The 26567-nt window shown below is 46.1% G+C and overlaps 1 long non-coding RNA gene across 1 annotated transcript in view; it reads right to left on the bottom strand.

The window, feature by feature from the left end:
* LOC123331269 overlaps nt 1–25637 on the bottom strand; it is a 45536-nt gene extending 19899 nt beyond the window's left edge. The window contains exon 1 of the long non-coding RNA XR_006547826.2: nt 25541–25637. This is a non-coding gene — a long non-coding RNA (uncharacterized LOC123331269). The remainder of the gene's footprint in view (nt 1–25540) is intronic.
* Nucleotides 25638–26567: the final 930 nt, after the last annotated feature.

Here is a 26567-nt window from a genome sequence, read left to right as displayed (position 1 = left end):
TTGCTAGGCATTTACTTTCCATGCATTCTACCCCTAAATCACCTTACCTAGATTTCTCCCAAGCCTGTGTCCTATTGTTCAATTATGTCCACTCATTTGACAAATATTTACTAATATTGGTGTGCCAGTCACGGGGGCCTCAGATGAGAATCAGACAGACAACTGCTATCCTTAGGAACTCAGTCTTTTCACTATTGTCATCCTTCCAGACAGGCAGAAGTGCCATGGTGTAATCATAAGACTGAAAGCTGCAGATCCTAAAATGTGGGGAACCCACAAGCAAGTAAAACCACCAACTGGGAAAGAAGACAGTGAGGATTCTATCAGGACACTATCAATCCATAGAAAACCATTCCAGAACGAACATTTCCACTGTGGGCTTTCAATGCCCCAGTAAATGCTTATTTTAGGAAGAAGAATAAGAAGGAAGGGAGGATGGGAATGACAAAGAGAAGAACAGGGCCTAGTTGACAAAATAATTCAGGAGAAATAACCTCCAAACCTGGGATTAATACCTTCATTAATTCATCCACTTTCTATAAATGTTTAATGTGAGCCTACCCTGTGACCTAAGACTCAGAGAGGAACCCAAAGCACTCCCACCTTGGGAGCTAACATGCAAGAAAGAGAGAGAGAGAAGAAATCACTAAATATGGGACTTTCCTGGTGGTCCAGTGGTTAAGACTCTGCCTTCCAATGCAGGGGGTGGGGTGGATCCCTCGTCAGGGAACTCAACTTGGTGGGTGGGTGGTGAGGGACGTTTTCTGTGAGGAGATGCTCCTTGAGCGGAGAATTGAAGGAAGTCAGGAGCCATGTAGGGGCCTGGGAGAAGCATTTTCTAGGCAGAGAGAGGAAAGCGCCCTGGCACGGAAATGCAGTAAGGAAGTGGGAAACTCAAGAGGCAAGACAAGGGAAGGTCCTCACGGAGTTTAGAAAAGCACAGCTGAGGAACAATGTCGGTGTTTCTTCCAGAAAGCACACCCAGCGGTTACGTAACTCCGCACAGGCAGCCCTGCACCCGTAGAGATAAACAATCTCATTTAGAGACGGGGTACGAATCTGCTCGCATGGGCGGGGATGGCCTGACGGAAAAATCCTGCCCCTCACGCTCACAGACCCTTGGCTTCCTTCTCAAAGAAGCGGGACACCAGACTCCATATCTTGAGGTGAGCTTCAAAGTGCAGAGTGCCTTAGAGAATGCTCAGATTTGAATTCATACCAAAGTCAAAATAACGTTCTCTCATACTTCTGTGAGCAGTATGGGCTTTCTGAATTCAGGGGAAGACAGGGCCTTGAAAAAATTAAACACATACAACAGGAAAGCTGGAAGCCCTCAAATCAGGCTTCAGCTGCTGTGCTCTTTTCTCTCAGACAATCACTGAACAGAAATATTCTTTCTCCCTAGAGAGAGAGAAAAAAAAAAAAAAGTATTTCTGTTAAGCTTCCATAGCTTTTTAGAAATATCCCTTAGGGACACACAACTCCCTTTGGAGTCTAATTAAATATTCACCCAGTGGTGTTCCGACCTGAATTTAGCTACCTGGGAAATACCTGGGAAGAGAATGCCATCTGCAGACAGTTGCACTAAGGAACGCCACATAATGAATTAATAAATGTATTCTGTTTTATACAATTCCGAGTCGGGTCGATTTTGCGGATATGATAGAGCCAAAGCCCCAAATCTGAAACAACCTCAGAAATAGATGGAAGGGTCCCTGAATTCAAAGCATCACTGTGAACCCCTTGGTTAGACTTCGTTGTGCTGAAACCTTCCCAGAGCTGATAACTCAGGGGTTTCATTTCCTGGTTATAGACCACAGAAGGAAGCCTCCGTTTATGCCACAAGAGGTGCAGATAAGTGGGCACTCTGCGCCAGGCGTCGGACAAGGAAGAGGAGGACCTGCCTCCTCCCAGCTGAGACCACACACATCCAGCTGCAGAGTGTGGCCAAGGCTGATTCATGCTCGCATGGAAGGTCCTCTACTGGCTTGGTGTTATTTTCACAAAGAAACTGTCAGTTAGGGGTTACTGGTCAATTCTGAACTCTGAAGCATCAGAGCTGACCTCTGTGTTCTCTATCGGGAGTGTCCCTCAGTGACTTCAATTTCAAGCTGGAACCACCTCTTCTCTTAGCACAAGGAGTACCGGGCAACCTAGGAGGAAAAACATGGACACCTCTCCCCTTTCTTGTGAAGATTTGAACTGGTGTTTTGCTCTCAGAGTTCTCCAGCTGAGACCAGATGCCAGACAGGAAGAATAAGGTTCAGGAAGAGAAACTCTGCAAAAGAAGGAAAGAAGACAGCTCTGGATATGTGGACGGGATCCAAATATCCAGGCCGAGATGTTTATATCAGGAGGCAGGATCTGAATGTGTCTGGTTGGTACCGATAGCCATGCTGACCCACCTGATGTTCCTGTAAAGTCATGACTTAGTACCCACTCAGAGAAGGCAATGGCACCCCACTCCAGTACTCTTGCCTGGAAAATCCCACGGACGGAGGAGCCTGGTGGGCTGCAGTCCATGGGGTCGCTAAGAGTCGGACACGACTGAGCGACTTCACTTTCACTTTTCAATTTCATGCATTGGAGAAGGAAATGGCAACCCACTCCAGTGTTCTTGCCTGGAGAATCCCAGGGACGGGGGAGCCTGGTGGGCTGCCGTCTATGGGGTCGCACAGAGTCGGACACGATTGAAGTGACTTAGCAGCAGCAGTAGTACCCACTGAGTGAGCAACAAATGGAGAGAACAGGAATCCAAAAGGAGCTCTCCACTAGGAACCATGGGCCCTCAGGACCCCAACAAGGCAGAACATGGAATGTTCCCATGAAAGGGGCCCAGAGTCACCCCTGCAAGAATGGCAGCCGTGTGTAAACAGCGGCATTCAGCCTCGTTCCCCTGCCGCGCTCCTAATGCAGACGCTTGCCACTCCCGGTGCCCGGCTTCGCTCACTGACAGTCCTCACACTAGCATAGCTCAGGCCACAGCAATTAGCTCAGAGTGACCTCAGGGTTGTTGGAAGGAGGTCAGGTAGCAAGCAGACTTCACCAAATGATTGAAGCTTGGGATTCAGACAATAGGCCGGAACCCTGCCGAGCTCCAGGCCAAGGTGTCATGGACTCCAAGCCCCGGAGGGCGTTGTTTCTCAGCTGCCGGCATCTTCCTGTCACCCAGAGACTCAGACCCAGGCTCGGAGGGTCAGCCTGGCAGAGCCGAAGGCCTGGTCCTCAAGCTGACTGTCCAGGGACAGAGGGAGTGTTCCCCAAGCTCAGGGTCTTGGAAAGAAAAGGACATTGCTTCCCTCTCCTTGCGCCCCATCTCCCATCCCGCAACACACAACGTGGGAGGAGACCCCAGGGGTAAGAAGTGGGTATGGTTTGGGGCAGCTGAAAAATGACAGCTGGGTGACAGCCGACGTTGGACATCAGAGAGGCAACAAAGAGCAAGAAGCAGACTGGGCCAACAGCTCCTCTCACAACCCACACAATTCACAGTCCGTCTTGAAATATGTAAGGACGCTGCAAAGAAAAGAACAACCCTGCGGACGTCCCTGGTGGCCCAGGGGTGAAGAATCCTCCTGCCAGTGCGGGAGACACAGGTTCCATCCCTGGCTCAAGAAGTTCCCACGCGCTGCAGGGCAGCTGAGCATGTTAGCTGCAACGATTGCCCACTTGCCCAGAGCCCGCGCTCCGCAGCAAGGGAAGTCAGCGCGGCGGGAAGCCCACACCTTCACGAAAACCCAGCGCAGCCCAAAATAGAGTGACCCTGAGATTAATCCCTTCTTGGTTAACTGTAAGGAGGTATTTCTATAGAAGAAACAAGCAAAGACAAACAAAAATGACATTTCTACCTGCCCTAGACAGTATTATTGAAAGATTCTGAGAAATAAGCTATCCAAAGTACACCTCAAAATTCTAAGTCAAACAAATTTAATGATAATTATATATTTAATTCCCTACTGGGCTTATCAGGTGGCACTAGTGGTAAAAAGCCTGCCTGCCAAAGCAGGAGATGCAAGAGACTCAGGTTCTAGCCCGTTGGGAGGATCCCTTGAAGAAGGGCATGGCAACCCACTCCAGGCTTCTTGCCTGGAGAATCCCATGGATGGAGGAGCCTGGCGGGCCACAGTCCATAGAGTTGCAAAGAGTTGGACACAACCAAAGTGACTTAGCATGCAAGCACTCATATATTTCTTACGGCTAGAAATTAGAAATGAGTCCAATTTATGATATAGTGAAGCTATATTTTTAATATAACATAGGTATATTCTATAATACATTAGTGCCTATTTAACAACCAATATTCACAGTGCATTTATGTCTATTTTATGACTTCAAACATAATTTTACTATTTATATGATTATAAAGGTTTATTGATGTTGTGGTTTTACATGTATTACATATTCTTGGTCTGGTCCATAATTCTTTGAAAGGAGAATGTAACATCCAAAGCATTTAAGATTGACCTTGCCTTTTGCAATAATCTGCTTTATAGCATAGTTTCCAGGGACACAGCAAAAACTAAGACCTGACCATTTGCTGTATTTTGTATAAAATTTGATTTATTGCTATAATAAAATAGTTACGCTTTTTGGCTGGGTTTTCCTTGAACCTATAACTTTACAAAATCACACACATCTATAAATGCTTTTCAGAGTTTTTTCATTTTCCAAAATAATATCTTCCATTAGTGTCTGGAGACTATGATGAACATTTCTACTGCCAGCAGAAAGGAAGAGGCTGAAGAATGCGCACAGAGAGGAAAGGCGGATGGAGAGCGCGCCTGAGGCTCCACTGTTCACCTGGGTTACTAGCTTGCACCAAGGCGGGTGGAGGATTTGGTGACTGGTCTTTTCCCAACACTGCTCACCCGTTGGACCGCCCCTGATCCCTTCCTCCGAAGTGTTCTCTACAAGCCCGATGCTCTGCTCAGCCCATGCCGTGCCTTTGGCGTGAGTTGGTTGATAAATGCAAGTTGAGGATAGAACTTATTGTGAAATATACATCAGATTCATTGATGAAAAACATGACTTGCATTTGCCTGATTGCAACAATCTAAAAATCTACATCCTGCTGTTATGGACTGAATGATGTCCACCCAAAATTCATATGTTGAAGACCTAAGGCCCTCAGAAGTAGATTGTGTTTGGAGACAGGATGCTGGTTTGGGCGGGGTGGGTTTGGCTTCGCTGGGTCTTCATTGCTGCCTGTGGGCCTTCTCTAGCTGCAGTCAGCAGGGAGCTGATCTCTAGCTGTGCTGCACGGGCTGCTGGTTGTGGTGGTTTCTCTTGTGGCGGAGCACAGGCTCTAGGCACACAGGTTTTGCTTAGTTGCCCCCTGACATCTGGGATCTTAGTTCCTGGACCAGGCATCAAACCTGTGTCCCTTGCATCAGCAGGCAGATTCTTAACCACTGGACCACTAGGAAAGTTCCGAGATAGAGTGTTTAAAGGAAAACAGTCTTGAGACGTGACTTTGCCTACAAAGGTCCATCTAGTCAAAGCTATGGTCTTTCCAGTAGTCATGTATGGATATGAGAGTTGGACTACAAAGAAAGCTAAGCACCAAAAAATTGATGCTTTTGAACTGTAGTATTAGAGAAGACTCTTGAGAGTCCCTTGAACTACAAGGAGATCAAACCAGTCAGTCCTAAAGGAAATCCTTTAGGATTTTAGTCCTGAATATTCATTGGAAAGACTGATGCTGAAGCTCCAAAACTTTGGCCACCTGATGTGAAGAACTGATTCCTTGGAAAAGAGCCTGATGCTGGGAAAGATTGAAGGCGGGAAGAGAAGGGGACAACAGAGGATGAGATGATTGTATGGCATTACTGACTTTATGCCATGAATTTGAGTAAGCTCCGGGAGTTGGCGATGGACAGGGAGGCCTGGTGTGCTGCAGTCCATGGGGTCGCAAAAAGTTGGACACAACTGAGTGACTGAACTGAACTGAGTCTTGTAGGACTGAACACTTAATCTGTGTGATCTGATGCTATCTCCAAGTCCACATTGTCAGAAGTGAGTCAAGTTGTAGGATGCCCAACTAGTATCAGAGCATTGCTTCATGGATGTGAGGAATTGTACACATACATTGGAATTGGGTGTCATAAGCCCAACACCAGCTCAATCAGAGCCCCAGCCAATCTTATGGAGACCTCTGGAGCTAATTATCTCATTAGAGTTATTCTAACTTGGGCCAAGGTAGCCAGGCCTTATAATTCCTCATGAATCAGGCTGGTCATTGACTGTTGGCCACCCAGATAAAAGGCATGATCTTGGGTTTTCTTGGATGTGTAACAAATTACCACAAACTTGTCAGCTTAAAACACCACAAATTTATCACCCCACAGTTTCCATAAGTCAGGAGTCCAGGAACAGCCCGACTGGATCCTCTGCTTATGGTCTCACCAAGCTAATATCAAGGGGCTTCCCAGGTGGTGCTGGTGGTAAAGAATCTACCTGCCAATGCCGTAGACACAGGTTCGATCCCTGGGTTGGGAAGATCCCCTGGAGTAGGCAATGGGAACCCACTCCTGTATTCTTGCCTGGAAAATTCCATGGACAGAGAAGCCAGGAAGGCTATGGCCCATGGGGTAGCAAAAGAGTCGCAACTTAGCAGTTGAGCACAGCAAGCTGATATCAGGGTTTTAGGCAAGGCTGCAGTTCTCATCGGGGCTTGGGGTCTTCCAAGCTCAGTCGAGTTAATGGCAGCAGTCACCCCTTCCAGGTGCATGAGTGCGATCTCTGGCTACTTGCTGGCTGTCAGCCAAGGACTGAGTTCTGTTCCTGGAGGCCCCTCCCGTTTCCTTGCCGTGTGGCCCCCACGTTCAGTTCACAGGGTGGATTTGTTTGTTTTCTTCCCCACCAACCAGGGCGTGTCTCTACGACTTCCCCCTGTGACTCCCGATTCCCCTCCAGACAGCTGCAGCAGGGGTCACCATCTACCCCATAGTGGACCCCGATAGGATAATCAAGGGAGAGACAGCCCATCGTATCCGCAGGCTCTACCCTCCCCGGGGAAGCAGCCTTCTTGAGGGGCATCTTGGAGTTCTGCCCACTGCCCAGGGCAAGGTGGCTCTCGGCCGCTGTGAGGGTCTCTGGAGGGGCTGACAGCTGAAGTCTGGCTACACAGTGCTGAGAGCATAGTTAATGCCACTGACTTGTACGTTTTAAAATGGCTAAAATGACAAGTTATTCTTTTGTTTTACCACAATTTTTCATAAAAATACACGGTTGTGTGGAAGAGTATAGGAAAAAGGAAGAGGTTTCTTGATGATCTCTATTTTTAAACATCAAAAATCTAATTAAAAATCAGCTTGGGGGCATCCCTGGCAGTCCAGGGGTTAAGATTCTGCGAATCCACTGCAGGGAGCACAGGTTTGATTCCTGGTGGGGAAACTAAGATCCCACAAGCCGCCAGTCAGGGAAAAAAAAAAAAGTCAACTTGGTCTCTGTCTATAGCCCAAAGTTTTTATTTTCTACACTTAAAGGGGAAGAATTGAGCAAAAGCATCAGAAATTCATTGGTCAGGAGAATCTACAGGCCAGTTCTGGTGAAATATTGCCCTCTAGTCAGTGGATTAGCCATTTGTGGTAAAAGAAAAACTCAGTGTGCTTCAACTATGACTTTCTTTTAAATATTCTATTAGGCAGTAGTCCATTAAATTAGATTTAACTGAAGTTGGATTTGACTGATAGACTCAGATCTCAGTCTTTCCAAAGGCCACTCAGTTTTGTGTCATTGATCAAAAACAACAACCCTCACCTTTTGGCAACCTTGTGGCAAAATGATTTATTTCCTTGGTAAAACCAAGCAATATTATTGATCTCAGGAAACCTCACTTCAGCCATTCCCATGTAGTGGAGGCTCCTAACTTATTAAATCAGCCGTTCACTGGCTGTCACAGCGCAAACTGAAACCGCACACACAAATCACACAGCTGAACGTGAAAAGCCAAACTTCTTTTTATTGCACTGTGGAAACTAGAAATGAGATTTCATTCTGCAGAGGTTATCACATGGAAATAAAAAAAATGCAAAACATCCCTCCTTTTAAAAATAATAAATGGCATAAATCATCTCGACAGCTGACCATTACACTGTAACATTCCAGTGAGTTTTGCATTAATAGGAAGCTGAATTAGATTAATAACTATGCATTCTACTAAACATGTCAAGGAAATTAATTTAGGTCTTCACATGTCTGACCAAAATGCTTTGGAAATATTAACTACCCGATTCTTATCACCAAAAACATTTCCTTTACACCTATTTGCACATGGGGCTTTACTAAGCACTTTTAAGCAACTCAAACTGATGGATTATATAATCTAAAACTGCAGTTTTTCTATTAGTAAGACAACCTGGAACTTGTTTATTTAAGTACCAGCAGCACTTTTTTTAAGTTGGATTATTTCTGGTTGTAAAATGTGGGGAGGTCTTATTTCATACAAAAGCTACATCTCACAAGACCTTGTATAATTCAAACTTGCATAATTCAAGGATGATTTTCTCAAGGGAATAAGTATAAAACAAGACAGATGCGTTCTCAGAGCACATTTACAAGTTGTAACATATTTTTGCTTGAAAGCCGCTTTTCCTGTTCCCGGTGTTATATCTAATATTTCACAGAGGCTGTCTCCCATATTAACTGCACTGTGTTTCATTGTGGCTGTTTGCCCTTATTCTTGGTGTCTTACCACTATAACTTCCTTTCAAAAGCTATTGATTTGGGGGCGCATTTTTCAGGATGAGCAGTTACATCGTTATTTTATGAATATTTGAACGACATTGTTATAGGTCATAAAAATAGTTTACATGATAATAGTGAATGCTAAAATAATAGCATAATAGAAGAAAAAAAAGAATCACTTGCAGGAATTGCATTGCATGTAGACAACAGCAGGCCTTAGAGGCTCCTGCAAAACCAGGGTAATGCTTCTGATAACCAGCTAAAGTGGCAAACCAAGTTATAAAACTGTAAACAGGTTTACGATATTCCTCCTTCGGAAATTTACTTTTCTCTTCCTTTTTTTTTTTTTTTTTTTTGGCTTTATTGGGTGTTAGTTGCTGCACACAGGCTTTGTTGCTCTGCAGCGTGTGGAATCTTAGTTGGCCAACCAGGGATCGAACCTGTGTATCCTGCATTGCAAGGCGGATTCACTGAACCATCAGGAAAGTCCCAAAGAATGTACATTTTAAATCACCAGTGTATATACAGTCAAGATTCATTGAATTATACCCTTTAAACAGAAGCAATTTTACTACACAAATTATATCTAAAATCAATTAAGAAAAAAACTCAATGATTAAAGCTATAGTTACTTATTATAGTGTCCGTGGTTGAGGACGGTTAGTCGCTTTAGGCTGCACTCATCTAATGTCAGCTAGGTTCACTCATTACCTGTCTGCAAGTTACCTGTCTACAGGTAAGCTGGGGATCTGTTTTTGTCTGGCTTGGCTGAGACCTCTTGGCTGGGAAGCTCTGCTCTAAGTCTCTCATCCTCCTCTGGGGACCAGAGGACTAACCTGGCCTAGTACTTCTCATGACAGGGGCAAAGCACGAGACAAAAGTGGAAATGCACACCCACTCTTGAACAGTAGGCTTGGAGCTTACACACAATGAATTTGGCTTCATTCATCTGGCAAAGCAAGTGACATGGCTAAGCCCAGACTCAGCAGGGGTAGAGGGAAGAGTAGACCTTGCCTCTTAAGTGACAGAAAATGTAAGGTCACATGGCAAACGGTGTGGATATTAATGCAATCAACCCCAGGATCCATATGGAGATATCAGATGGGCATTTGGAAATACTCAGTTCAGTTTAGTTCAGTCTCTCAGTCGTGTCTCTTTGCAACCGCATGGACTGCAGCATGCCAGGCCTCCCTGTCCATCACCAGCTCCCAGAGTTTACTCAGACTAATGTCCATTGAGTCAGTGATGCCATCCAACCATCTCATCCTCTGTCGTCACCTTCTCCCGCCTTCAATCTTTCCCAGCATCAGAGTCTTTTCCAAGGAAAAGACTGACTTTTCACATCAGCTGGTCAAAGTATTGGAGTTTCAGCTTCAGCATCAGTCTTTCCAATGAATATTCAGGACTGCTTTCCTTTAAGATGGACTGGTTGGATCTCCTTGCAGTCCAAGGGAAGTCCAAGAGTCTTCTCCAACACCACAGTTCAAAAGAATCAATTTTCGGCGCTCAGCTTTCTTTATAGTCCAACTTTCATATCCATACATGACCACTGGAAAAACCATAGCTTTGACTGGAAGGACCTTTGTTAGCAAAGTAATGTCTCTGCTTTTTAATAAGCTGTCTAGGTTGGTCATAACTTTTTTTCCAAGGAGCAACCATCTTTTAATTTCATGGCTGCAGTCACCATCTACAGTGATTTTGGAGCCCAAGAAAATAAAGTTTCTCACTCTTTCCATTGTTTCCCATCTATTTGCCATGAAATGATGGGAGCAGATGCTATGATTTTAGGTTTTCTGAATGATGAGTTTTAAGCCAGCTTTTTCATTCTCCTCTCTCACTGTCATCAAGAGGCTCTTTAGTTCCTCTTCACTTTCTGCCATAAGGGTGATGCCATCTGCATATCTGAGGTTATTGATATTTCTCCAAGCAATCTTGATTCCAGCTTGTGCTTCATCCAGCCCAGCATTTCGCTTGATGTACTCTGCATATAAGTTAAACAAGCAGGATGACAGTATACAGCCTTGATGTACTCCTTTTCCAATTTGGAACCAGTCTGTTGTTCCATGTCTGGTTCTAACTGTTGCTTCTAGACCTGCATACAGATTTCTCAGAAGGTAGGTCAGGTGGTCTGGTATTCCCATCTTTTTCAGAATTTTCCAGTTTCTTGTGATCCACAGAGTCAAAGGCTTTGGCGTTGTCAATGAAGCAGAAGTAGATGTTTTTCTGGAACTCTCTTGCTTTTTCAATGATCCAATGGATGTTGGCAATTTGAACTCTGGTTCTTCTGCCTTTTCTAAATCCAGCTTGAACATCTGGAAATTCACAGTTCACATACTGTTGAAGCCTGCCTTGGAGAATTTTGAGCCTTACTTTGCTAGCTAGTGAGATGAGTGCAATTGTGTGGTAGTTTGAGCATTCTTTGGCATTGCCTTTCTTTGGGATTAGAATGAAAACTGACCTTTTCCAGTCCTGTGGCCACTGCTGAGATTTCCAAATTTGCTGGCATATTGAGTGCAGCACTTTCACGGCATCATCTTTTAGGATTTGAAATAGTTCAACTGGAATTCCGTCAGCTCCACTAGCTTTGTTCATAGTGATTCTTCCAAAGGCCCACTTGACTTCACATTCCAGGATGTCTGGAAATGTTGGGGGATTTTTCCTGGTGGTCCAGCGATTAAGAATCTGCCTAGCAGTGCAGGGGACCTGGGTTCGATCCCTGGTCCGGGAGGATCCCACATGCTGTGAGGCAACTAAGCCTGCACACCACTGCTGCCACAGCCCGCATGCACGAGAGCCCAGGGGCTGCAGCGCGAGACGCCTCCCCAGCGAGACGCCTCCCCAGCGAGACGCCTCCCCAGCGAGACGCCTCCCCTGCGAGACGCCCGGGCACCACAGCTAGGGAGCAGCGCCCACGGCCGGAACTGGAGAACGCCGCGTGTAGCGACAAAGACCCATTGCGGTCATAAATAATACATTTTAACAAAATATTGTGTTGGCCAAAAAGTTTTCAGTGTTTTCCATAAGATGGCTCTGACAGCACTCAGCTATCTTTAATTTCATTCAAAACAAGTTCGCTGGATGTTATTACGACAGCTGTCTTAGTGTGCACTTAAAAAAAGCTTATCAAAATTGTTGAATTTTTGTGTAGACATTTTTATATTGAAGATGGTAGGAAAAGAGCAACATTTTTTGGCTTATTATGTTTTATTATTTCAAGAAAGGTGAAAACATAACTGAAACTTTTTGGCCAACCCAATACATGTCAGAATTCAAAGGTCTGGGCTGAATATATAAAATTGAGAGTGTTTGGAATAGGAAAGTGTTTGGTGTTATATGACTAGATAAATAACCTGGAAATGAATGTTGATAAAGATGAGCAGAGAGTCAAGATTTTGGAGAGATGAAGAAAGCCAGCAGAGGTTACTGAGGTAGGTAAAGAGAGACTAGTGTTCCAGAAGACAAGCTCAGAGCGTGTTTTAATAGGAAGGAATGATGTGTGTCAGTCACTGCTCCGTGAGATAAAGAAAACATCTTTTACCTGCTGCCAGGTAGGTAAAGAGTCATGTCACAGTTGGGTATATTACTGCTAAGCTAGGGTGCAGTTTGCCTGCTAAGTCGCTTCAGTCGTGTCCGACTCTGTGCGACCCCATAGACGGCAGCCCACCAGGCTCCCCCGTCCCTGGGATTCTCCAAGCAAGAACACTGGAGTGGGTTGCCATTTCCTTCTCCAAGGGTGCAATTAGCATCTAACAAAAAGTGTCCTGCCACACCCACTCCACCTGCAGACCTGTAAACAAACCAGTAAGGTCAGCTAAGCCCAGCCTGGGCTGCCAGGAGGCCCTGGGGTAAAGAATCTGCCTGCCAATGCAGGAGACACAGCTTTGATTGCTGGGTCAGGAAGATCTCCCGGAGAAGGAAATGGTAACCCACTCCAGTGCTCTTGCCTGGCAAATCCCATAGACAGAGGATCCTGGTGGGCTACAGTCCACGGAGTCACAAAAGAGTCAGACATGACTTAGCAACTACACAACAAAGCCCAGACTAAGCCAGATCTTTTGCTGCACATGCTCACTGATCGTTGCCAGGATGATTTCCAACATTCCATCAAGCTCTGCAGCCCGACTGTTTATGGAACAAACATTTATTGGGGGGCTCGTTTTGTCACACACTGCTCCAAGCAATCAGGCTACAATGGAAAGTAAGATAAGTAGGGTTCCAGCTGTCACAGAGCTCACATTTCAGTGGAGGAAATAAGAAACATAGATGGGTAAACGTATGAATTAGCAAGTAATTTCAGATAGTGGTGAGTGTTTTGATGATGGTAAAGCAGAACGATGACTAAAGGGTGACTGAGGAAATTACTTTTAATCCTATGGTCAGGTAAGGTTTCTCTGGGGAGGTGATGGTTGGCAGAAACCTGAGTTATTCAGATTAGACAACTTCTCAATGAGTTTCACCATAACTCTTTGACCTTCCACTACACCTGAGCTGCTGCACAGGAAGGAGAACTCCAGCATCATCTTCTGTTCTCCGTCTTGCCTCCTCCATGACTCCTGAGCACTGAGAATGAAAGAGGAGAACGAGGATGCAGGGGGAGGCATGTGTGTGCTCAGTGGTGTTGGACTCAGCGACCCCATGGACTGTAGCTTACCGGGTTCCTCTGTCCTCGGGATTCTCCAGGTAGGAATGTTGCAGCGGGTTGCCATTTCCTCCTCCAGAAGATCAAACTCCACGTCTCTTGCATCTCCTGCATTGGCAGGTGGGTTCTTTATCACTGCACCACCAGGAAGCCCCTAGAGGAGGAATATCAGATGTCTGCTGAACCATGTGACCACAAACCCAGTCTCCTCCGGCCAAAGAAGATTCTCTTTGTGTGTGTTTGTTGGCTGTGCTGGGTCTTTGTTGCTGCGCATGGGCTTTCTCCAGCTGCAGAGCTGGGTCTTTATTGCTGCGCATGCGCTTTCTCTAGCTGCAGAGCGGGGGCTATGCTCCAGTTGCAGCGCACAGGCTTGGCAGTTGGGACGCCTGGCTCAGTAGTTGCGGCGTACAGGCTTAGCCACTGTGTGGCATGTGAAACCTTCCCAGACCAGGGATCAAACCTGTGTTCCCTGCATTGGCAGGTGGATTCTTTACCACTGGACCACCAGGGAAGTCCAAAGAGGATTCTGTTTAAGGAGTTGGGCTGAATTAAAACCTTTCAAAAAGCAGAAAGGTCTCATTTGATTCAGCCACTGTGTTTTCTTTGTGGCAGGAAAAGAAGAAGGCATTACGTCTGCAAAAGAGAAAGTTATGATTGACCTAAAGTCCCCTTGACTGCCATATCTCTCCAGCATTCTGCTCTCAGAGAAGTAGAAGGTGCTGGATGATATATGTGTCACGTCTCCCTGAGACCCATCAGCAAACTCAGATGGTAGGAATCATTATCGGAATGAAGACACTGGCTCAGAGGGACTAAAGAACTTACCCAAGGTCATCCAGTTAATAGGAAAGAAAAAAAAACACAGAAGATAAACCAAGGGCTGGCTGCTTCTAAAGCCCATGTTCTTTCAACTAAATGACCCTGCCCGGCTGCCAAACCAGACATCAGAAAATATAAACCCTTACAAGACACAGGGCAGAACCAATCCATTTGTTAAATTCTTCTAAGAGGGAAAAAAAGGGAGACGGTGAGATCAATAATGCCATGTTGCATTTTTAGTGATGGGCAGTGAGTCTCTAGAAAAGGAGAGGAATTTGTATTCCCTGGGGCTGGAAAGTTGCTGGACATTAAGAGCAAGAAAATTGTTAGGAAGCTGACAAGAGGTAGAGGAAACGTCCTTGGTTTCTCCCCTGCAAAAACCTCACTGTAGGAAAGTGGGGAAGAACACAGGGTTGGAAATCGAAGCTGATTTGGCACAGAAACACACACACACACACAGAGGAGGGAAATACGAGAACGTTTGAAAGAAAACACTACGAAGTGACAGAACTCCAGAGTGAAAAGGAGAATAAGCATAGCTCTTGCTGAAGAGCAGGATGGTTAATTAACAAGGGGGATAAAAATGGCCTGCAGATAGGATTTACCATCCTTCCCACTTTTCCCATGGCTTTATTTGTGCCCATCTGTCAGCTCAATCTTTTCCAAGTGTCTGCTGCCACATACGCGAGCCATTAATTCATTGAAAATATTACTGAAATTAGATGGCTTCTGGCCTTCCCATTGTTTCATTTTTAACTTTTTTAAAAATTGTGTTTATCTGTTTGCCTGTTTTGTTTTTTCACTTGGCAAGTGGAGGTTTTACCCAGGCTCAGAAGCATGACCTTCCCAATTCATCACAAGAAAAAATACAGGAAACTTCCCCGTGTTCAGAAGCACACCCATCGAAATGTGCAAGACACGTTTGCCCAACGTCCCTGTGCACACACTCCCTTCCCCTGGGGTGAGAAGTCTAAACCTGCACATTCTGGCCAAAAAAAAAGCAAGGACAATATTGCATTGATTTGCTTTAGCAAAAAACATACGTAAATGAGTAGTTCTTATTAGGAGCACATCCAGTTTATGTCTAAGGAAAAAAATCCATTGGACTGAGAAACAGGTAGTGGTACATTTAGATTATACTCATTTTTATTTCAAAAACAGGGACAAAAGCCTTCCTGTTGACTGTGTCACGGGTTGATATTGAAGCCACACCCCAGTTGAAGCCATTATCCAAGGGAGGTAATTGTGACATTTTTAATGTTATATAATCATATTTTTTAATCAGCGTTGGAGTGTGTATTACAGGAGTTGTGATTCTTCACAGCAGCTCTGCAAGGGTCTTGACTTGATTCCTTCAGCTTCCCGAGGCTGCCCCAGAGGGCAGACAGGCCCCCAGATCTCCAGTGAGTCAGAGCGGCCTGGATCTAGGATGGGTTTCTGAGCGCTTCCCTTCAAAGCATGCCACCCAGGCTGGCTGGCTGCAAATGTGAACTGCCTGTTATTTCTCCTTGATTTCCCAGGAAGTCTGGATGCGAGAGCCACAGGCCTCCCGGGGGTGCCGCGCCCTGCCTTGTCACATGCCCCTCTCACGCTGAGCGAGTTTTTCACTGGAGAATCACAGCTGTTTCCACCCCCGGTTCACTGGCTGGCTGGCTGCTGTGCGTGATGGAAGGGGAGAGATGGAAGAACCAAGCCGCTTCTGGAGGTTTTGTAGGGAAGGGAAAAAAAAAATTTTTTTTTTCTCTCTACCCATCTTAGGTTCTCTGGTTGGCGCCAAATTGATAAAAGACGAATTGGAAATTCCCTGGTGGTTCAGTGGTTAGGACTTTATACTTTCACTGCTGAGGGCGTGGGTTCAATCCCTACTCTGGGAACTAAGATCCCACAAGCCATGCAGTGCAGCCAAATAAAAATAATAATAGTAAAATAAAAGACTGATTAACAAGAGGGGAAAATACACACACACACACACACACACATTTAATGATGTGTATGTGAATGCAAGTTCGTGTACCCAACACACAGTGAGGCCAAGCAAACTGAAACACTGGAATTTAGAGCAGAGAAAGGTTTACTGCAAGGTCAGGCAAGGAGACGGGTGAGATCAAGCCCTGAAGAGCCTCCAGCTCCCCCGAAGGATTCTGGCAAAGCGTTTTTAAAAGCCAGGTGTGGGCAGGAGAGTCACAGCACACTTCTGACTGTGATCAGATCGTGCACAGCTCTCTGATTAGCTAATGATGAGGTAGCTGGGTGGCGTCACAGGGGTTAACTTTATCAGTCCTTAGGTTCCAGGAGTCCTGGGACTATGTGTTCGGGCTCATCAAGTAGCTGTTGTTCAGCCCCTAAGTGGTGTCCACCCCTTAGAGACCTCACAGATTGCAGCACACCAGGCTCCCCTGTCCTTCACTGTCTCCTGGAGTCTGCTCCCCTGTCCTCCACTGTCTCCTGGAGTCTGCTCAAACCCATGTCCACTGAGTCAGTGATGCCCTCCAACCATCTCATCCTCTGTCACCCCCTTCTCCTGCCCTCAATCTTCCCCAGCATCAGGGTCTTTTCCAGTGAGTCAATTCTTCGCATTAGGTGGCCAAAGTATTGGAGCTTCAGCTTCAGCATCTGCCCTTCCAATGAATAGTCAGGGTTGATTTCCTTTAGGATGGACTGGTTGGATCTCCTTGCAGTCCAAGGGACTCTCAAGAATCTTCTCCAACACCACAGTTCAAAAGCAAGAAGTAAACATCTTCTGTTTGATGGGAGGGAGGGGGGCTTTCACATCTACAAAACAACTCAGGAAATGTGCATCAAATACTATTATCCAGGTACTTCAGAGAGGAGCTAGAGCAGAGGATGTGGGGGAAGGCCTGTCCCCATCTCCCTAAACCCCTTGGAATCCTGCTTGGTTACAAGCATACGTTTCCATGAGATTTCACAAAGAAAGAGGACAGCCAGATGATTAAAGTATATACACTATTCTAGGCAAAACAAAGGAAAAGGGATTTGGGACTTCTGGGTGGTGTGGGCCTGTTATGGAAAGATGACAAGGAAAAGTAGAGTAAATGAAAGGTCATTATTTAATAGGACGTATTACACAGGCCTACGTAGGTACCTTCTCCATTGGAGAGATGTTGAAAGTCCTTCTCTCCTGGTGCAGGCTGGGGAGATACTTTTACAAATGGAAATTTTCTTTATAAATGTACATTTCCTTTGTAAACAGATAACTAACGTATGCCTGTTTTTAGAGCTTTCCTTGCATCCACTGGTTCTTAACAGCCTTTAACTCAAAATAGTCCATATGTCAAAGAGAGCTATTTGGGGTGCTATACTCCCGAGGGAAGAAAAAATGTTTTAAAGACTAGAGGACTGAAGTATGTACTTCAGTTACAAAAGTTAAAAGAAAAAAAAAAATGAAGTGGCAGAAAGTACTGCAAGGGAGAAAAAACAATTTTCCCTCTATCCTTTTAGGTTCTTGGCTGAGATGGCAATAAACAAGAAAAGATTAACAGAAGACAAACAAACATGCCTGAATACCAGGAAAAGCGAGTGTGGCCCTGAAATGGCCCAGGCCAGAAACTTAAATAGCATCCTTAGCAGATGACAGAGAAAGATGTCGGGAGGTGGAGAAAGGCTTGTTAATGGGAGGTGACCAGGAAGAGCCTGGTAACAAGCAACAAGGTCATGGCTATTATGCAGATCAAAGTCTTTGCTTTCTCCTTTGATGAGCTGCTAGGGATTAAGTCATCTTTCTCTTTTTGATGTAGAAAGACACCCTTACAAATGCAGATTCCCTAATAAATGTAAATGTTGTTGTTGTTTAGTTGTTAAGTCCTGTCTGACATTTTTGCAACCCATGGACTGTGCCCAACAGGCTCCTCTGTCCATTGGGCTCTCCGGGCAAGACTCCTGGAGTGGGTTGCCATTTCCTTCTCCAGGGGATATTCTCAACTAAGGGAATGAACCCCAGTGTCCTGCGTTGGCAGGTGGATTATTTACTACTGAGTCACCAGGAAAGCCCAGACAAATGTGAATTTCTTTCACAAAAGGATAATTTATAACTGGGATCGAATCTGGCATTGCAGGCAGATTCTTTGCTATCTGAGCCATCAGGGAAGTGGTCTGGGGATTGGTTAACTGAACATACTGGGCATCTGGTCCAGCGGAACACTTACAAGCACACGAAAGCTACCTACGTTTCCATCTGTTGGTGCGGCACTCCAGGCAGGGGCAGCTTCACCATGGGCCTAGAAATGTATCCCAGAGGTAGAAGGGAAAAAGAAATTGCCCTCTCCGTGGTGTTGGAGAAGACTCTTGAGAGTCCCTTGGACTTCAAGGAGATCCAACCAGTCCATTCTAAAAGAGATCAGTCCTGGGTGTTCTTTGGAAGGACTGATGCTAAAGCTGAAACTCCAATACTTTGGCCACCTCATGCGAAGAGTTGATTCATTGGAAAAGACTCTGATGCTGGGAGGGATTGGGAGCAGGAGGAAAAAGGGACAACAGAGGATGAGATGGCTAGGTGGCATCACCGACTCAATGGACATGAGTTTGGGTGAACTCCGGGAGTTGGTGATGCACAGAGAGGCCTGGCGTGCTGCAATTCACGGGGTCGTGAAGAGTCAGACACGACCGAGCTGAACTGAACTGAACTGATAGACCTAAAGAAAATAAAAATTAATTTCTAAGGCGTGATGTTTCTCCAGGCTCAGTTTTTTCACTGTCTTTATGGAGAAAATCCCCCAGATGGCTTCAGCACATCAAAAGCCTGCAGTTCATGACAGTTACTGCCTGACTCCTGCCCTGAAGAGGCTTTAGGAATTGACCAGAGGCCACCAGAGACTGCGGTCTGCAGGGAAGCCTGGAATCAGCCACAGGTCTGAATTTCAATTTCTGGTGGACTTAGCTAGAGGAAGAATTTTGATTTAAGACAGGAAAGGCATTCATTCAACAGGGAGACCAGGGGGGCTTTCTCAACATCTGGCACCAAGCCTTTTTTTCTAGTGGAATCCAGGTCTCAACCTGGCTGGACATCAGGATACCCTAGGAGCCTCCCTGGTGGCTCAGTGGCAAAGAAGAACCCGTCTGCCAGTGCAGGGGACTTGGGCTTGACCCCTGTGTTGGGTGTTACAGCCAAACGCTCCAGGAATCAAACTCACTCAGAAGGACAGCGTGGGTGGTGGAGGGCAGTTTATTGCACCAGCGGGTCCGAGGCAGAGTCTCCTCTTTAGCCAGGACCCCCGACCGACTTTTGTGAAAATCTTATATACCTTAACTGTACTGCTCAAGCCCACATCCCCAGATTCCTTAAACCTAGACTGGAAAGTGTTAAAGGGCAATACAGTCAGGTTACAGCCATGATTCATAATCGGAAGGGTCAGCTGGTTATACATTGTAGCCTACACCAATGGGGGCCATAAAGATTACAGAGGTGACTGACTACATAGGGGGGTTATTGCATTCTTTTTGGCAACGGGAGATCTTGGTATGGGATCTGGTGCTTATCAGTCTGGGAGGCCAGTTCGGCTGTAGGAATGTTACCAGGTTACATGGCTACCAGGCACGTAGTCCAAAGCTCACTGAAAGTGCGAGATGGAGTTTTCTTCTTTTTCAAGATGGAGCCAGCTTGGCCTGTTCCTTTCCTCCCTCGAGGAAGATTCTCCTGGAGGAAATGGCACCCCACTCCTGTATTCTTGCCTGGAGAATTCCATGGACAGAGGAGCCTGGCGGGCTCCAGTCCACAGGGTCGCAGAGAGTGAGACCTGACTTAGCACACACACATGTATGCGGGGAACTTTTATAATCTGTTGACAACCCACCCAACAAACCAAAACTAATTTGAATATGTTGGGGAAGAGCCCTGGCATGACAATCTTTTTTAACTCCCTGGGTGATCCTAACACAGAGCCAGCCATAGGAGAGCCCTGTGACATCTAGATCGGGTGTCCCCAAACTCCAGGATCTAATGCCTGATGGTCTGAGGTGGGACCAATGTCATAATAATAGAAATAGAGAGCAAATTCAACATAATGTGCTTGAATCATCCTGAAACCAACCCCCACCCTCCCCAGCCTCCCCTGTCTGTGGAAAAATGGCTTTCCGGAAAGCCAGTCCTGGTGCGAAAAGGGTGGGGATGGCTGAGCTAGCTGGCCCCGGGAGGAGGATGGGGCCCCTCATCCGAGCTTGAAGCACTCTCCCTCCCTCGGGCTGTTACAGAGTGCAGACAGGAGGCGGGGAGCTCCCAGTCTGTGGGTACACTGAAAGCCCGAGGATTCAGTGCGACGAGGGTAAGGTGACGAAGCGCCCTCTTTAATGAAACGGAAGTAGGCAGCTGCCTCCCCAGCCTCCCTTTCAGGATATTTCCTTGGAAAGATAACAGCTCCAGTAATAGGCCTGACCTTCTGATTTTACAGTGCAAGGTCGTGGGCCCTCTGACCCTTGAACCTGCAAACACGTCCCTCTGAATCGAGCTCAGCAGTCTCTCCTGAGGAGGACCAGAGACTAACACAAGGCCCATTCACGTGTCTCTGGAGGAGGTTAGAGAAGCATTGCTTGTCCTTTCTTCTACTCTACTGCATCAACGTGCGTGAAATTCCGTGCAGACCCAGCCAGCTCTCACAGATTGCCTGCCTGCGTGTGATCTGAGATGCACACTCGGGAATAAATTATGTTCTCTCTCTTCTGTACTGGTATAGAGGGATGTTTTGGTTGGCAGAATTTTGCTATTTCCCAAAGCTCAGGACAGGAGAAGCAGGTAAAGGAGGGGAGAATCAGGTTACCATGGAAGCAAAGGATGAATGAGGGTCATAGTCCATGGCTTAGGCCAAGTCCAAAAGCACAGAAAGAAAGCTGAGTGCCGAGGAATTGACACTTTGAACTGTGGTGTCGGAAAAGACTCTTGACAGCCCCTTGGACTGCAAGGAGATCCAACCAGTCCATTCTAAAGGAGATCAGTCTTGAATCTCCATTGGAAGGACTAATGCTGAAGCTGAAGCTCCAATACTTTGGCCACTTGACTCGAAGAGCTGACTCATTTGAAAAGACCCTGATGCTGGGAAAGATTGAAGGCAGGAGGAGAAGGGGGCGACAGAGGATGAGATGGTTAGATGGCATCACTGACTCAATGGACACGAGTTTGAGTAAGCTCTGAGAGTTGGTGATGGACAGGGAGGCCTGGTGTGCTGTGGTCCATGGGGTCGCAAAGAGTCAGACATGACTGAGCAACTGAACTGCACTGAACTGAAAGCATAGACTTAGGAGGAAAGGGCCTGGGACCAGGGCCAGCTGTGCTCTCCCATCCTTCGCTTTCGTCCCTCCCCTGAGCCTTCCTGTTCTCTGATGCTGGGCACACTGCTGCCTCTATCCTGCCCCTGGTCTCTGGAGACAGGTGGCTCCCTGAGCAAGGTGTTAACATGAGTCACTGTGCCCGATGCACAATGAGGCCAAACAAACTGAAGCATCCGAGTGTGGAGCAGAGAAGGTTTATCGCAAGACCATGAAAGGCCGTGAGGCAGCTCATGCGCCGCAGAGCTTCGAGCTCCTGGAAGGGCTTCAGCAAAGCATTTTTAAAGGGCAGGTTGGGGCAGGGAGGGCTTCCCAGGTAGCTCAGTGATAAAGAATCTGCCTGCCAATGCAAGATCCCCAGGGTTCAATCCCTGGGATGGGAAGATCCCCTGGAGGAGGGCATGGCAACCCACTTCAGTTTTCTTGCTGGGATAATCCCATGGACAGAGGAGCCTGGTGGGCTACAGTCCATGGGGTCGCAAAGAGCCAGGCACCACTAACACGCATACAGCACCTGGGGCGGGGAGGTCACAGGGCACGTGATCAGCTGGTGCACAGTTCTCTGATTGGCTGATGGCAAGGCTGCAGGGTGTTGTCATGGGGTTAACATCATCCACCCTTGTGCTCAGGGTCCTCAAGTAGTCAATGTCCTCCATTTGGTGGGGGTTTTTCACATCTGTGAAATAACTCAGGAAATGCGCATCAAATACTCTTATCTAGGTACTTCGGGGTCTCTAAGAGTCATACGGGACTGAGCGACTTCACTTTCACTTTTCACTTTCATTCATTTGAGAAGGAAATGGCAACCCACTCCAGTGTTCTTGCCTGGAGAATCCCAGGGACGGGGGAGCCTGGTGGGCTGCCGTCTATGGAGTCGCACAGAGTCGGACACGACTGAAGCGACTTAGCAGCAGCAGCAGGTACTTCAGAGAGGAGCTGGAGCAGAGGACGTGAGGAAGGCCTGTCCTGGGAAGACCCTACAGGATCCTGCCGGTGCCAAAGGGCCCGGCAACTCCCCTGCTCTCTTAGGGCTCTCGAGGGAAGCTGCAGTGTTTGCTGAGGCCCAGTTCAAGAGGTGAACACGGAAGAGTCGAGAGTGAGAAATGGGGCAGGAGCTGGCGCCTGGGGTCCAGATGAAGAAGCAGACTGCAGACAGGAATGAGAAGGAGCGTGAGACGCGAGAAAGCAGCAGCAGGACTTGGCGACTGGTTGGTGGCGGGCAGCAGAAAGACTCCAAACAAGGCTCTAAGGTTTCTGGTGGATAACTAGCCCAGGAGGACCCCTGAGCCTGGGACAGATGAGGAAGTCAAGGGAATGAGAAGCGTGCCGGGGCTGGGTGAGAAATTAGCATCAGAAATTAGTTTCGTTTCAGTTCAGTGGAGTTAGGAGAGCAGAGCAGGGGCAGGAGGGCGGAGCCATTGCCTTCAGGATGCCTGTGAGCCCAGAGCGATGCCGACGGCAATTCAGGGGCTGCTGGGAACCCTTCTGGCGCATCAGTGACACCTCGGCAGGTTCACCTCTTCGATTAATGTCGGAAGTGCTATGTTTTGTGAAGTTCATGGAGAGGAGTGCCAGGACCTCTCCTAAGAGAACTGTGAATTTTCAGATTTTTGGAAAGGAGTCTCCCAAATTTCCAAGTTAAAAAAAAAGCAGCAGCAGCAGCAGAAGCCAGAGGAGCCCCTAGGGGTCCAGGAGGGACTTGCTGCTGTCACTGCTGAGGCCTGGGCGCAGCCCCTGGTTAGAGAATTGAGATCCCACAAGCAGCTCGGCATGATGAACAATAATAATAAAAATTAATAAGGAAAATGTCATTAACATTTTTTGAAGAAAAAGAAGCAGAAAACAGAACTTCCAGCTTCCTTCCCTTTTGGTCTCTATTTGTAACTTCCCGCTTTATAGGTTTGTGCAGAGGAGTCAAGACTTAATATCTTAGATATTAAGATATTGTAATATCTTAGTGCTGACCCATATTAGCACTGATTAGATGTTAGCTATTACCATTATTAGAATCACTTTCTCTGATCATCCTGCATTAGTTAAGTAATGACCTTCTCCTCTTTAAAAGAACCTTCGGGATTGTTAGAAAATCAAAAAGGCTATGAGACTGACACCCTGCTTACTGCACTAAGGAGGCAGCCAGAAAATGAAAAAAAAAAAAAGCACAGAGGTCTAACTGGGCTTTGCTGTTCTTGGGAATCTCTTCCTGCTTCAAGTACAAACTTTTACATATGCATCTGCATTAAATTAGATTTTTTCCCCTTCTTCTCTCATCTACTCAAAAACAAATGAAATACATCTGTTGCCCTGCCAGAAATACCTAGGTTGACCTTGGACATTCAATTTGTCCAAGCAACATGCCTTCTCCACAGGTAGATTCGAAGGACAGATTCCAGGTACAGAGATAAATATGATGGAGATCTGTATTCACCCAAAATGTCTAGAGGGAAAGTTTAAGAAAGAATGTCCTCCTCTTGGAACTTCTCTGGTGGTACAGCGGATAAGACTTCGAACTCCCAGTGCAGGGACCCAGGTCCAACCCCCAGTCAGGGAACCAGATCCCACATGCTGAACTAAGAGTCCCCATGCCACAACTGTAGATATCAAATGCTGCAATTAAGACTGAAGATCCCAAGTGCCAGCACAGCCAAATACATAAATAAATACTAAAGAAAAGTAAAAGAATGCCCCTTTCTTGCCACGTCCAAGATCAAGAGTCACTGGGAGGAGTGAAACCCCAGTGGCCGGCCTCACACCTTGGCCCTGACCACACACCTGATCACTCTTGCCCATCTCTGCAGCCCGCCCTCCCTTCCTCCTTGCCCTCGTCATCTCAGGATCTTTCTTCCCTCCAGCACTCCTTTCCACAGGAACCCTATCCTTCCCACCTGTGCCTCCACAGCAAGCTTCTCTCAACTGTGCCCCTTTTCCTCCAAGTGGAAGGAGCCTTGGAAAAAAGAAACCCAACTAAATAGAGCTGCCAACTTGGGTCTCATTTTTGAAAACTGTACATGCATTTGTACACAGAACATCAAAGCAGGGGATAGAGCCACTAAGAATGATCTTCAGTGTAAATTGCAGCATCTTCTAGGCCTCGAACCAAAGAAATACATGAACTTGTCTTTTCATCCCTTCATCGTTCCTCGCCTGGGTGTCTAACATCCAACAAATGTCTACTGTGGAATTTTAATGTACACAGACCCCTTCATGTTATTAAAGGACTTCAAGTTTACACGCAAAAGCCAGAGTTTCAGCAGTTTTGCAGCCTTATTTAGTGCCAGTGTCTAAGCCTCCTTTCCCTCTGAGGCTCACAGAAAGACCAGCACTCCATCCTGGAAATGTAATGTCAGCTCACAATCTATCAAGCATCCAATGCTGTACTTCTGGAACACGCCAATGGGAGCAATTACTTGTGTTTCTAAGAAACCAGATTTGTCTTAGAAATCTTCTCATCTATTTTCTCACCTAAACATAATGGAAATAAATCTTGAGTGGAGAAGCAACCATTAGCTTCCAGTCTGCATCATCCACTTCATATTGCTACGTACTTACTCAGGCATGACTGTCACGAGGGCTGTTTCCAGTTTTATAGGAAGCAGTGTTATTTGTTAGCCATAACTTTAATGGGGAAAAATTAATTCTTATAGAAGTCACAGGAAAAAATCCATCAGTGATCTGGCCAGCTCATTACTTCAAGACAGAGCTTTATATAAAACTTACTCCACAACTTGCCAATGTAAAGTGCTTACAGTATTTGGTGCCCACTAAGATATTAGAAGACTACCTGGTTTGAATTAGTGCTTCCCTGCCCTAGAGCCTAAGTCTCTCTTCTGAGTATATTAGTTATTTATCAGTAATAGAGTAAGCTGAGTAAGCTTTCCTTAAGTCTAATTTAAATAAAGCAAAAGACAAATGAACTATGTCCTTGGATTTCATGCGATGTTGAATAAATAACCACATGCAAACCTTTGGGAATACAGTTAAAAATAAGGATGAATATGCATTCCCCCAAAAGATGCATGGTTGTCCTTGACAATCATCTCGAAAGATTAAGAGCACACAGAAAATCCCAAGACTCACCTGTCTGTAATAATTCAACTCGGCAAACCTTTATCAATCATTTACCTTGTACAAGTGCCTGGGCTTGTCATCCCAGCAGCAGAAAGATGACTAAGACATGCCACTTGCACTGGAAGGACTTATTCATTCCTTATCCACTGAGGTCTGGACACCTTCTCAGTACCCAGCTTTATTTTTTGTTCCCAGCAAGACTCACATTAGACAGAATCAAAGCAAGTCCTGTCCCATGTGGCATGAGTTTAATTTACAGTCAAAACACCAATGCTAAAATAAAGGAGGAGAAAAACAAACGTGTTTTTTTTTTCCACTCCCTGGAAAATCCATTTGTGTTGACTGGAATCTCTTTTTTTCAGAATAGTTTCAGCTCAAAAAATTCTTAGATGAATTCTCCAATGTTTGTTCTCACTACAGTTTTGCTTCTGTTGCTCTGAGATCCACAGGGAAAATCCTTCACTTTTCTTTAGTGTAGCTCCCTTCTCTTTAGCAGAACACGAAACCAGTGAGAAAGGCTGTTGAAGAAGAAGCTTCAGGTCTGTGTTATTTGGAGTGTTCCTCTTTAAGCCAAAATTTTGATCACAGATGAGACGCTGAATGGGTAATGCCCAGAGGCAATCAGTTTGTGTTTTTTTTTTTAACTTTTTATTGTCTTTTGGGGCATAGCCGATTAACAGTATTGTGATAATTTCAGGTGGACAGAAAAAAGACTCAGCCATACGTATACATGTATCCATTCTCCCCAGACTCCCCTCCCATCCAGGCTGCCGCATGACGCTGAGCAGAGTTCCATGTGTGACACAGTAGGTCCTTGTTGGTGATCCATTTTAAATATAGCAGTGTGCACATGTCCATCCCAAACTCCCTGATTATCTATCCCTTCCCCCAAACCTTCCTCCTACCCCCGGAAACCATAATTTCCTTCTCTAAGTCTGTGACAGAGACAACCAATTCCAATAAGCTCTAAGGAGATGTTGTGTTTGAACTCACCTCAGTGGTGTGAGATAAAGACAACGCTGCCCCTGGCGGGGACCTGGGTCCAGCTGACATCCCTGCAGTCCAGACTCAGGTCAGAGCG

Source organism: Bubalus bubalis, chromosome 22, assembly GCF_019923935.1.
Source record: "Bubalus bubalis isolate 160015118507 breed Murrah chromosome 22, NDDB_SH_1, whole genome shotgun sequence".
Taxonomy (NCBI): domain Eukaryota; kingdom Metazoa; phylum Chordata; class Mammalia; order Artiodactyla; family Bovidae; genus Bubalus; species Bubalus bubalis.
The sequence above is the reverse complement of the archived record's forward strand: the minus strand, read 5'-3'. Positions and strand labels throughout refer to the sequence as shown.